A 10,015-nucleotide genomic window follows, 5' to 3' on the forward strand; every position below is an offset into this window, starting at 1 on the left:
TCTGCTGTAAAGTAGTTATCGAGCATGTCATTGTAATGGGTGTGTTATATTTGAATTCAATGAAAATCATGTAAACGAAAAAAGATTCTGAACGGAGACGTTGTGTCAGCCTAGAATACTTGTATAAATAATCAAATTTAATAGTTAAAAATTGTTTTTATAAAAATCTAAAATATCTCATGGCTATAAATTGCGTGATTTTTTCGGTGAACTCTTTCTTTTTGATGGAGATGAAAAAACTTATGTGAAATCTTCTAATAAAATGTTTAATCTTTTATATGAAAAGAAAAACTTTTATGAATTTATAACTGAAAAATAAATTACAACATTTCAAATGGCTAAAAATAGCTCAAAGAGAGTCAAAATGTTTTTAAAATATTAAATAATTTAAATAGGATTATTTGTTTTTGAATTACAACAAAATGTCAAAAATTAATTAATGAAAATTCAATATCATAAACATTTTAAATTCTAACGCTCATAAAAAATTAATTTTGGATAGGTACTTCCCGTTAAACTTTTTTTTTGTAAGAAAATTTGTGGCTAGTCTTCTTATCATAATTTCCTAGTATGTTATCTATAAAAAGAAAAGACGCTAAAAATATGACTCCTCAAAAGTACCAACTAGATTCACTTTTCTATCAGAAAAGGTACTGTCGAAGAAAATCCAAGCACTTTTACTGTCCTTAAAAGGTTATGACAGACACAAAATAAAAAAATAAAAATAAAAAATAAAAAAAAACACACATCATTGTAAAATCAATACATTCATCGTTCCACTCAGAATCTAAAATTATTGATATGAACAATATTAACAAATTATTATTATTATTATTATCGTTTATATCATTGTATTAACACTCTTCAACTTCCAAGAAAAATAGTGCAAAATGTAATATTCTAAAAATGGATAATAGTCGAAAATACGATCTGGTTACGACACAATAAAAGTTACTGCTTACAACTGGTATAGTTACCACTTACCAAATACTATTTTGACACAACAAATACAGGTATAGTTTTATAGTTATTTTTTTGTCATAAAATGTAATTTTACATTAGAAATCATATACATATAATATTATATACTTATTAAACATTATAAAAATAAAAAAAGTACAAATAACCACTTTATATGATTTTAAACTAACACCACTATAGGCCCTTTTCACATATAGGCCCAACAGACGTATAAATTGTTAATTAAAGACGTTAATCTGGTGACTGGTCCTAAGGAGAACACTATTTTCCACAAAAGCAAGTGCATAATATGTCAAGATTTAATTATGTAACGTATAATCACACATTATTTCACTGTTAAATTAATTAATGAGATAATATTCATTCCAAATACCGAATGATGAATACGATTTTGATATTGATAAAGAATTTGAACCCATGAACACATGTTTACATTTATTTATTTAAAAAATCGTAATTCACTGTAGAACATACAACATTTTTAGATTTGTAAGTTAATAATTGTATAATATAATATGTTTATGTACAAATTTGTCTGAAAGCCGATTATTGGACATAAAGAAGACAATGAATCCAATTAGGTATATCAATCTAAATCCTTATCACTTATAAAATCAACTAGTATATAATATATTGGAATGAAAATAGGACTTTTAATAATGAAAAACAGTCAGTTTCTAATCCCTTTAGTAATAATAGTTGTATAATAAAATAGGGTTTTAAGTATACCTAGTGAAGTATTTCAACAAAACATTGCTAAATATTGTTATATTTGCTGAAATTTTAGTATTTTGTATTTATAGATGCTATAGCCTTAAATGTACTGAGGTAATATATAAAAAAATACATAGTTGATATAAACTACTAACCAAACTTAAATTAACCTAAAAGATCTAAGTATGATTTATTTACAGTTTTTAAATACTTAGTTAGTTATTATAAATTATATATTATAAATCATGAATTATTATGAGTATAAGTAAGTCATAACTCATGTGTATTGATTATTAAGTCCTAAAATATATGTTTCTAATCATTAAAATGTATACAACTATAACAATAGTAAGTACTATACGCCTTTTATAATTATAACGTACCTATATAGAATAATACAGTTATTACTAATTAACTTATTACCTTATTATATTAATGATAATTTATTATAGTATCAAATAACCCAAAGACCTATGGTATTTTTATGAATACTGAATCAGGTAATGACAAAACGTACCATAATTATGAAAAACAAGTTAATTTAGTTTAATTTCAATGCATGTGTTTTGTTTTGAATTTTGATGAAAATCAAATTAATAATTTTTTGTGTATAATATGGTCAATTGATAAGCAATCGTCATCAGAAAATAAACATCATTAAAGAAAGTCTTATGGAAAAGATCATTAATCATTTTGGGAAAGTACATGGAATAATAAATATTAATAATGCAATGTAGTATCTAAATATCAGATGCATTACTTTCTAAAACATGCATCGTAGAATATCGTCGTTTTACCAAAAACTGTGAGTATGCGTATATTTTTTTTTGTTAATGGTTAGAGGGGCAGAAGGAATCGAGTATAATATGGATTAAACCGAGACAAAAATTAAAATCCCAGTTAAATTCTCGGTATTGAATTCATATTATAATATTATACTAAATGTCTTATACCCGTTACCCCCGCCAATCAAGAACCAAAAACCGCGGATAAAAACTATAATAATAATAAATTATCGTCATGGTTTTATAAAATGCAAAATAATATAATTTTATCGCGATAATTATGTGGTATATTTTGCTATATTACTTATCCTATGCTATACATGTGGGTTTGGCTTCGGCATCCTCTTAGTGGTATTATACTTGAGAACCGAGAGGACGTCAAAACCGCATGTGTATAGCCTCCAGCTTATATAGTCTAGCTACTATAGGTGCATGGCTAATTTTCGTTCAGTGGAACGAAAATATTAGAGCTATTGACCTATTGTAAAACTTGGAGGTAAGAAACGAAGAACATTATTTGTGTTTCAGAATTTTTGGATTGTAGTATTTTACATACTCATAGGCTATTATAGGCCCATAGCTCGATTAGAAATTAGAATAACGTAAAAACCCAACGTAGAGGACAGAGACACGCCGATAATGTTCCTAAGTCTAATAAAATATTAGTAAATGTACTCTAATATTTAAGCGAATATCAAAAACTTTAATTTGATAAACGCAAATTTTTATATTGACATGTTGTAGAGAGCTCAGACATTCATAATAATATGCGAATTCAGCTTTGTTATAGACGTAACACGAACGACAAACGAATACGTCATAGTCCATGCGGTGATCGTAATTATACCTAACCAACGACGGTGGGCATTAACATAATTAGTAGGTTAATTTTCTAATTGAAATAAAATTATTTATCTAGATTAAATTACTGTTGAAATAACTTTTAGTTTCTTCAGTTAATTTAAAAATAATCCATCAAGTAAATATTTAAAAATGTAGAGACATTTTTGGTTTTAATATGGTTTCATACATTAATAACTGTATACAATTCAATACTACGATAATTATACTTATTAGCACCTGATATTACTATATAATAATAATATGTCTATTACGTTTCTTGATAAAATAGTGTTATGTATAGATATAACTCAACTCCGCTCAACTCCACTCAACTCAAAATGTTCATTAGTTACCTACCCAGCTTGATTATATAATATTCGTAGGTATACCTAAAATATGTTATACAATATAGCTGGTAGGTGGTACCTCGTAGTCAGCGGAGGTTGGCGGCACGAGCGCCAAAACAGTTGAGCCGAAGGGGAAGACTTTGCGGCGGTGGTAGGCTGGAGTGCCCACTAAGTCTGTGAAACACGACAGCTACGACGACGACGACGACAGTGATCGTTACCCACCGTCGGCAACACGTGTGCACGAATCACAACTACAATATTGCAGTATATCGCTTATACAACTTGCACCGTCGAGTGCGGTTCGAACACTGACTCGGCGGGGACATGGAAAAGAGGACGTGGTCGGGAGGCAGAGTCGTCGGCACGTGGGCCGCGGCGGTGGACAACGACGTTATAATATTATTATAATATTGTTGTTTGCTAAAATAACGGCGCTGATAACCGCCGGCGACGACCTAATATGTACAAAACGACGGCAAGGTCGGCGCGGCTATGCCCCTTCACCGCCGCCCGTCCTTCCACTCGCCGTGACACGCCGCCGTCCTTTGTCAGGTGTTCGGCTCGTGCATGCGCGCGTTATCGCGGCGCGTGGCCGTTGCGCGACTTTCGCCGTTGCGATGCCTCCTCCGCGCGCACCGCTTGTTTTGCACCGAGCGCGAGTGGCCGCCGTCGCCACCGAGTAAACGGCTCGGCACACGCGCTCTCGGTAGTCGGCGTCCTAGCTGGAGTGATGACTCATCCGCCGGCACGCCGCGCGCTGGCGGTCATCGAGCGAGCGCGCCCGATGACCGGCCATAAATGGGCATCGAGCGAACGCGCGGGTGCTGCACGCCGTAAATTGCCTATAATATTTTTTATGTTCTCGTGACTATAATAGCATCATTGTTATTATTGTTATTGTTATTACAACATGCTGGGGTCCGGAAGTCGATGACTATTTCTTTTTATGTATTTTCTTTCCTGCAGGAATCAACGTCTTGCGTGGGTGATAATAATATTTAGAGACCGGGATTATATTATGTACTAAAATTGTGTATGATGCAAATATACATAATAAGAACGACATAACATTAAGTTAAAATTTTTACAGAATCGTTTACAGACTACGGTATATAATACAAAGTACCTATATGAATTAAATAATATACATATACCAAATTTATAACAACAATTAATACAAATAAAAAAGTTATTTTTTCTAAACTAAGAAATATTATTTTCGATCATTAAAAACTTTTTCCGTGACCATTAGTTATTGATTGGTATATTAATTATCGTCTTGTAGAGAGGAAATAGTTCATTTATTCATTAAGAGTGTATAAAATATGCATCAATATGCAAGATAAAATTTGGTCTATGAAATCAGTTTGATTTGAACTACCCACATTTCACATCCTCATAGCTATATGCATACCTCGATATATGCATATACAAAATACAAATGCATATAATTCCGGACTCCGGTCTCTAAAAATAGCATAATACGAATCTTACTAATTATTAATTAATATTTATTTTTCTAATAGTTTTTTTTTTTTTGTAAACGTTCATAAGTTTCAACATACCTCCACCGCCCCAGTGCCAATCTGTTCGTTTTCCGCCTTCTTTTTAAATGACGATAGTGTAATTTGAAATATGCAAGACAATGGCGTCCGACGATGATTCGTCAGATAATAATTAATAATGATTAATGAATAACGACGCGTTATCAGCGCCAAAAATTGAAACGAATCTAGAAAGTTGTACACATTTTGCATATTACACTTTTAGATTCTGATCGCTCCGATCAATGAACCTATATATTATATATGTGCGTGCGTGTGTGTGTGTGTGTGTGTGTGTGCACACGCGCGCTGTGTGCCCGTGTCAACTGTCGAGACACTTAAATATTTTTAACAGAAAAATGCTTCAATCTTCAATCTTGAGGGTAGTATCAGTTGGAAAATTAGATCTAGTTTGTACTTTATACTAGGTATAGTTGAACTCAAAGTAATCGGGAAAAACAGAAATAAAATAATTTTGAAAAATAGAACTATTTTTGAACACCTGCATTTTTTAACAAAATTATATTGTTTTTTTTTTTCATTGTAATTCAAAAAGTAATTTCTATACAAACTTGAGATTTTTTCATCAACCATATTTTATATTTTATTATTTTAAAAATATATTTACTCTTTTTGTGGTAATGGAATATATTATTTTTTTTTAATTCAAAAATATTAAAAATGTAGTATAATAGATCCCTCTAAGAATGCTTTTATAGCGATTTCCAATTTTATAAATTACTTATAATATGCTCAATTTGTATTTATAAGCATTTGAAGTCAAAATCACTAAAATTTACAATTTATTTAATCTTGAATTATAAATATTGTATTTAAATAAATATTGTACACTATTTGATTTTATAGATATTTCAAGTTCAAATTTTGACGTATTGGATAAATGGAAGATACCTAAAAACAATACAATTATAGTTAGATACCTATTTATTATTTTTTTTTTTATACAGAAATATTATTCTTGGGGTCTTGAAACTTTTTAACCCTATAATACACAATGCAATTTTCTAAATATTTACACCGTTCTTCACTATGTCAGTATTGACTTTTAAGTTAATAATATCTAGTAATATTATAGTATATTAAATTTATTGTATAATATAATGTATGTTTAGTTTTTTTTGATAACAATTAATTTACTCTACTTATCTACGTATATCTAAAATAAAAATAAATTACTAATAGCAATATAAATATCATTAGAAAATAGAAACATATTCTACAGACCATCTCCATTTATAATAAATTGTTCTTCGAAGTGGTATAATAATTTACCATGATAAATTTAATTGAAATTTAATATAATACCCATTACACTATTACAATTACGTACTCAATACTCAGTACTCAATGAGTAATGACGAGGACACTCGACAACTACCTACTAATACAGCAGAGCGACTTCTCCGGTTTTAATTTTTGCAATATTTTGGTACCAGAATAATGGTTTTTTCACCCCAGAACCCACATAGTTTAAATCAGTAATCTATAAACTAGAATTAAGCTATAGTACTGGTATATTATAGTAGGTATTTAGACGTATATTATATCAATATATTCCACCTATTTTAAACGTATATAATATAAAATATATATTAATACATAATTAATGTAATTAATTATGATTTTTATTTACTAATATTATCTATAAATTTTAGTTATTATGGACATTGAAATTGAGTCATTATAAAGTACAAAAGAGTTATATAATTACTGGTACCTGTCTTAATGCTTAATTGAGTTGCAAAGTGGGCAGAAACGATGAAAAACAAACATTAAACATTAAGTTGAAACTGATAATATATCAACTTAAAATCTTGAAGGTTTATAGTATAATATATAGGTATTAGGTACAGAGCTCTTTTCTGAATTTTTATTTTTTGCATTTTATTATTACTTTTAAATTTAATCACAACCGTTCCAGACAGAGACAAACCCACGTTGTATAAATGTATAATTGTATAAACAATATAATAATATACATTTTCCAATACAATTTAACTGGTATATTTGAAATATCTTATCACAACCAAAGTTGGTAAAGATTCGGTTTACATAAAATAAAATCAGTTATTTTGTTCACGAACACCGAGAACGGATAAATATGAATAAATATTTTACGATGTAAAATATCGCTTCCTTTTACCTACGCGAAGGTGATTTTAAATTAGTACAAGATTATCTCGTGGCTATCTGATGCATATTTAAACATTTTGTTTTTTTGTTAAGTAGTGTTCATGAACTTTTTACGTTTGCATGCTTTTTTTTGGCAGTCGTAAAGAATTGTATATAATATATACTATAGACAGGATATAAATTTGTTTTATGAAATGGTGCATAATAAATGGTATTTAATTTTAGGTACATATTTTAGAGTATTTTTTGGTTATTTTAATTGCATACTCGCGTGCATACTTAAAAAATGTTCAATATAATAAAACCCATATAAATAAATTCACTTTGGACGTAAAATTAGTTTTATATTATATTAGTTATATAGTTATTCAAAATAATTATACCAGTTGTCTTCTAAAATATTTTGTATTATAGATGTTAATATAATGTAATAGTGGAATTTCTGCAGACTATTAGTGTAATATCATAAAATAAAAGATATCAACTCCAATAATTTCTAACTTCCTAGTGTCATAAGAAGCATAACTCATAGAATTGTATATTGTACTTACACTAATTACTTACACTTTTAAATGTATAAGTATATTAATTACATATGGTATTATATAATAGCTGGCTAAAACAAAATCGAAATATTGAGGTTTTATTTGATATAAAAAGTAATTAGGTAACTTATGTAGCAGATTATATAAAATTATGTTTAAAAGGAAGTATAGAAAAGAAAGTATAGTGATTAGTGGTATAAGTACTTGAATATGGTTAACCGTTTAATTAGATAAAAAATTATAGGAATTAGTTCTTTGGTAAGGGCTTCAAAATCAAAATATTCATATAGCTTTTTAGTTTCTACATTGGTATAATATGTAAAATATAAATAGGTACTAAAAGAGAAAGATGTATTCAGCTACTTCCTGTAAACCTATCTGAATTTTAAAATTGCAGAAGTATTTATTAACCTTTTTACTGCCTTGGTCGAAAAATAATTGTTCTTTTTATTATTAAACTCTTAGTGATATTTTTTTTTTGCTTTTTTTATACTATTAACGTTTATACCTTGTTTATGCATTTTAATAAACTAAAACGTATTATTTAAGTAAAATATTTTAATCCCACAATCAATTTAAAAGTAACTCATACATTTAAGATTTAAAATAATAATTTCTTTAATTTTCAATTAAATTGTCTAAATAAAAACCCCTTAAAAATTGTGTATTACCATAATTGTAAATATTATGCTTTCACAATAATAATAATTATGGTACAAAGATACTATAATAATTATTCCCTTAAAAACACAAGTATAGGCAAACAAACATTCAGTATCATCATGTTATGTTCAGGGACTAATAATAATAAACCAAATGTAGGAATGTATAACTATTATTGATTTTATAGATTATAAAACTTTGTCAATGAAAACATTAATAATGCATATAATATATTACAAATATTATTAAAATTTACAATCTGATTAGTCTAAGGGTGGATAGGCCAACCATGATACCGGCCAAATCTTGGTATGCCATTCTACTGTAAGTTTTTACTCAAGATTTAAAATTCATAGTAGTTTTCAAAAGCGCCGGAGAAAAATAAATTATAGAAAATGGGAATTTTTACGCAAAATCAGTTTTCGACAAAATCGATTTTGGTTTTGGTGTAACTCTAAGACAGACAAATTTATGCTGAAATTAATATTATAATTTTCTATATACCATAAAATGTTTAAAATATTTTCACTTGTCTTGAGCATTTATTTGACATTTTCAGTTTCCAATTTTTTTTTTTATATAAATGTTAATACAATTTTATTCGTAGGGTTGATAAGCTTGAACACAAGGATCTTAATATATTATTACGATGGCACTTGAAAAATATTAAAAATAAATATTTACAAAGTTTTTTTATAAGCATTTAAAATTCAAATTTGGATAAAATTTAGAAATTTGAAAATTTAAAAATGATTTGTAGTTAAAAATGTATAAAGTGTTGAACTTTTATAACTAAGGATTGAAAATTTAAAACGTAATTCCACGTAAGTAGAATCTGTAACCAAAAAATCTAAAAAACATACAAACACATTTTTATGTTATAATTTGGTCGAATTTAGATATTTAAAACGAGTTTAGTTTTGTGTTATATTTAAAAAATATTATTCGTGGGTACTTTAAACTTTTAAGTATATTATTATATTCAAATATTAAACTAAACAAATAACAATATTTTAACCGTATTAATAATAATAATTTAAATATATTATAAAATATCCTAGCCTGACAAACCAATTAATGACTTGCAACACGGTGCCAATACTTGCAGCAGTGTGCAAGAACTTTCGACAGCTAGCAAGTACTTAATTGCTCGTTTCTGTAAGTTTTTGCTCGATGTTGCAAATTCTTGCTCATCATTACAAGTTCTTGAACCCTGTGCAAGTCATTGATCGTCATTGTAAGCACTACCTCTTTGTTTCCAGTACTTGCTCGTCATTGCAAGTACTTGATCGTTGTTTCAAGTCCTTAACTCACCATTGCAAGTTCTTGCACCTGGTTGAATTTCCTTGCTCCCTGTTGCAAGTACATAATGCATCCTGTTGCAAGTCATTGCTTGAAGTTACAAGTACTTGCTGGCTGTTGCAAATACTTTTTCG

At 28.4% G+C, this 10,015-nt stretch overlaps 1 protein-coding gene across 2 annotated transcripts in view; it reads right to left on the minus strand.

Annotated features, from left to right (window-relative positions):
• Window positions 1-3,997, minus strand: part of LOC100162021 (PE-PGRS family protein PE_PGRS18) — a 31,735-nt gene extending 27,738 nt beyond the window's left edge. For both annotated transcript variants that reach the window (XM_029485982.1, XM_029485980.1), the window contains exon 1: window positions 3,750-3,997. The gene's annotated coding sequence lies outside the window, so the exon portion shown is untranslated. The remainder of the gene's footprint in view (window positions 1-3,749) is intronic.
• Window positions 3,998-10,015: the final 6,018 nt, after the last annotated feature.

This window comes from Acyrthosiphon pisum, chromosome X (genome assembly GCF_005508785.2).
Source record: "Acyrthosiphon pisum isolate AL4f chromosome X, pea_aphid_22Mar2018_4r6ur, whole genome shotgun sequence".
In the NCBI taxonomy this organism is placed as follows: Eukaryota; Metazoa; Arthropoda; class Insecta; order Hemiptera; family Aphididae; genus Acyrthosiphon; species Acyrthosiphon pisum.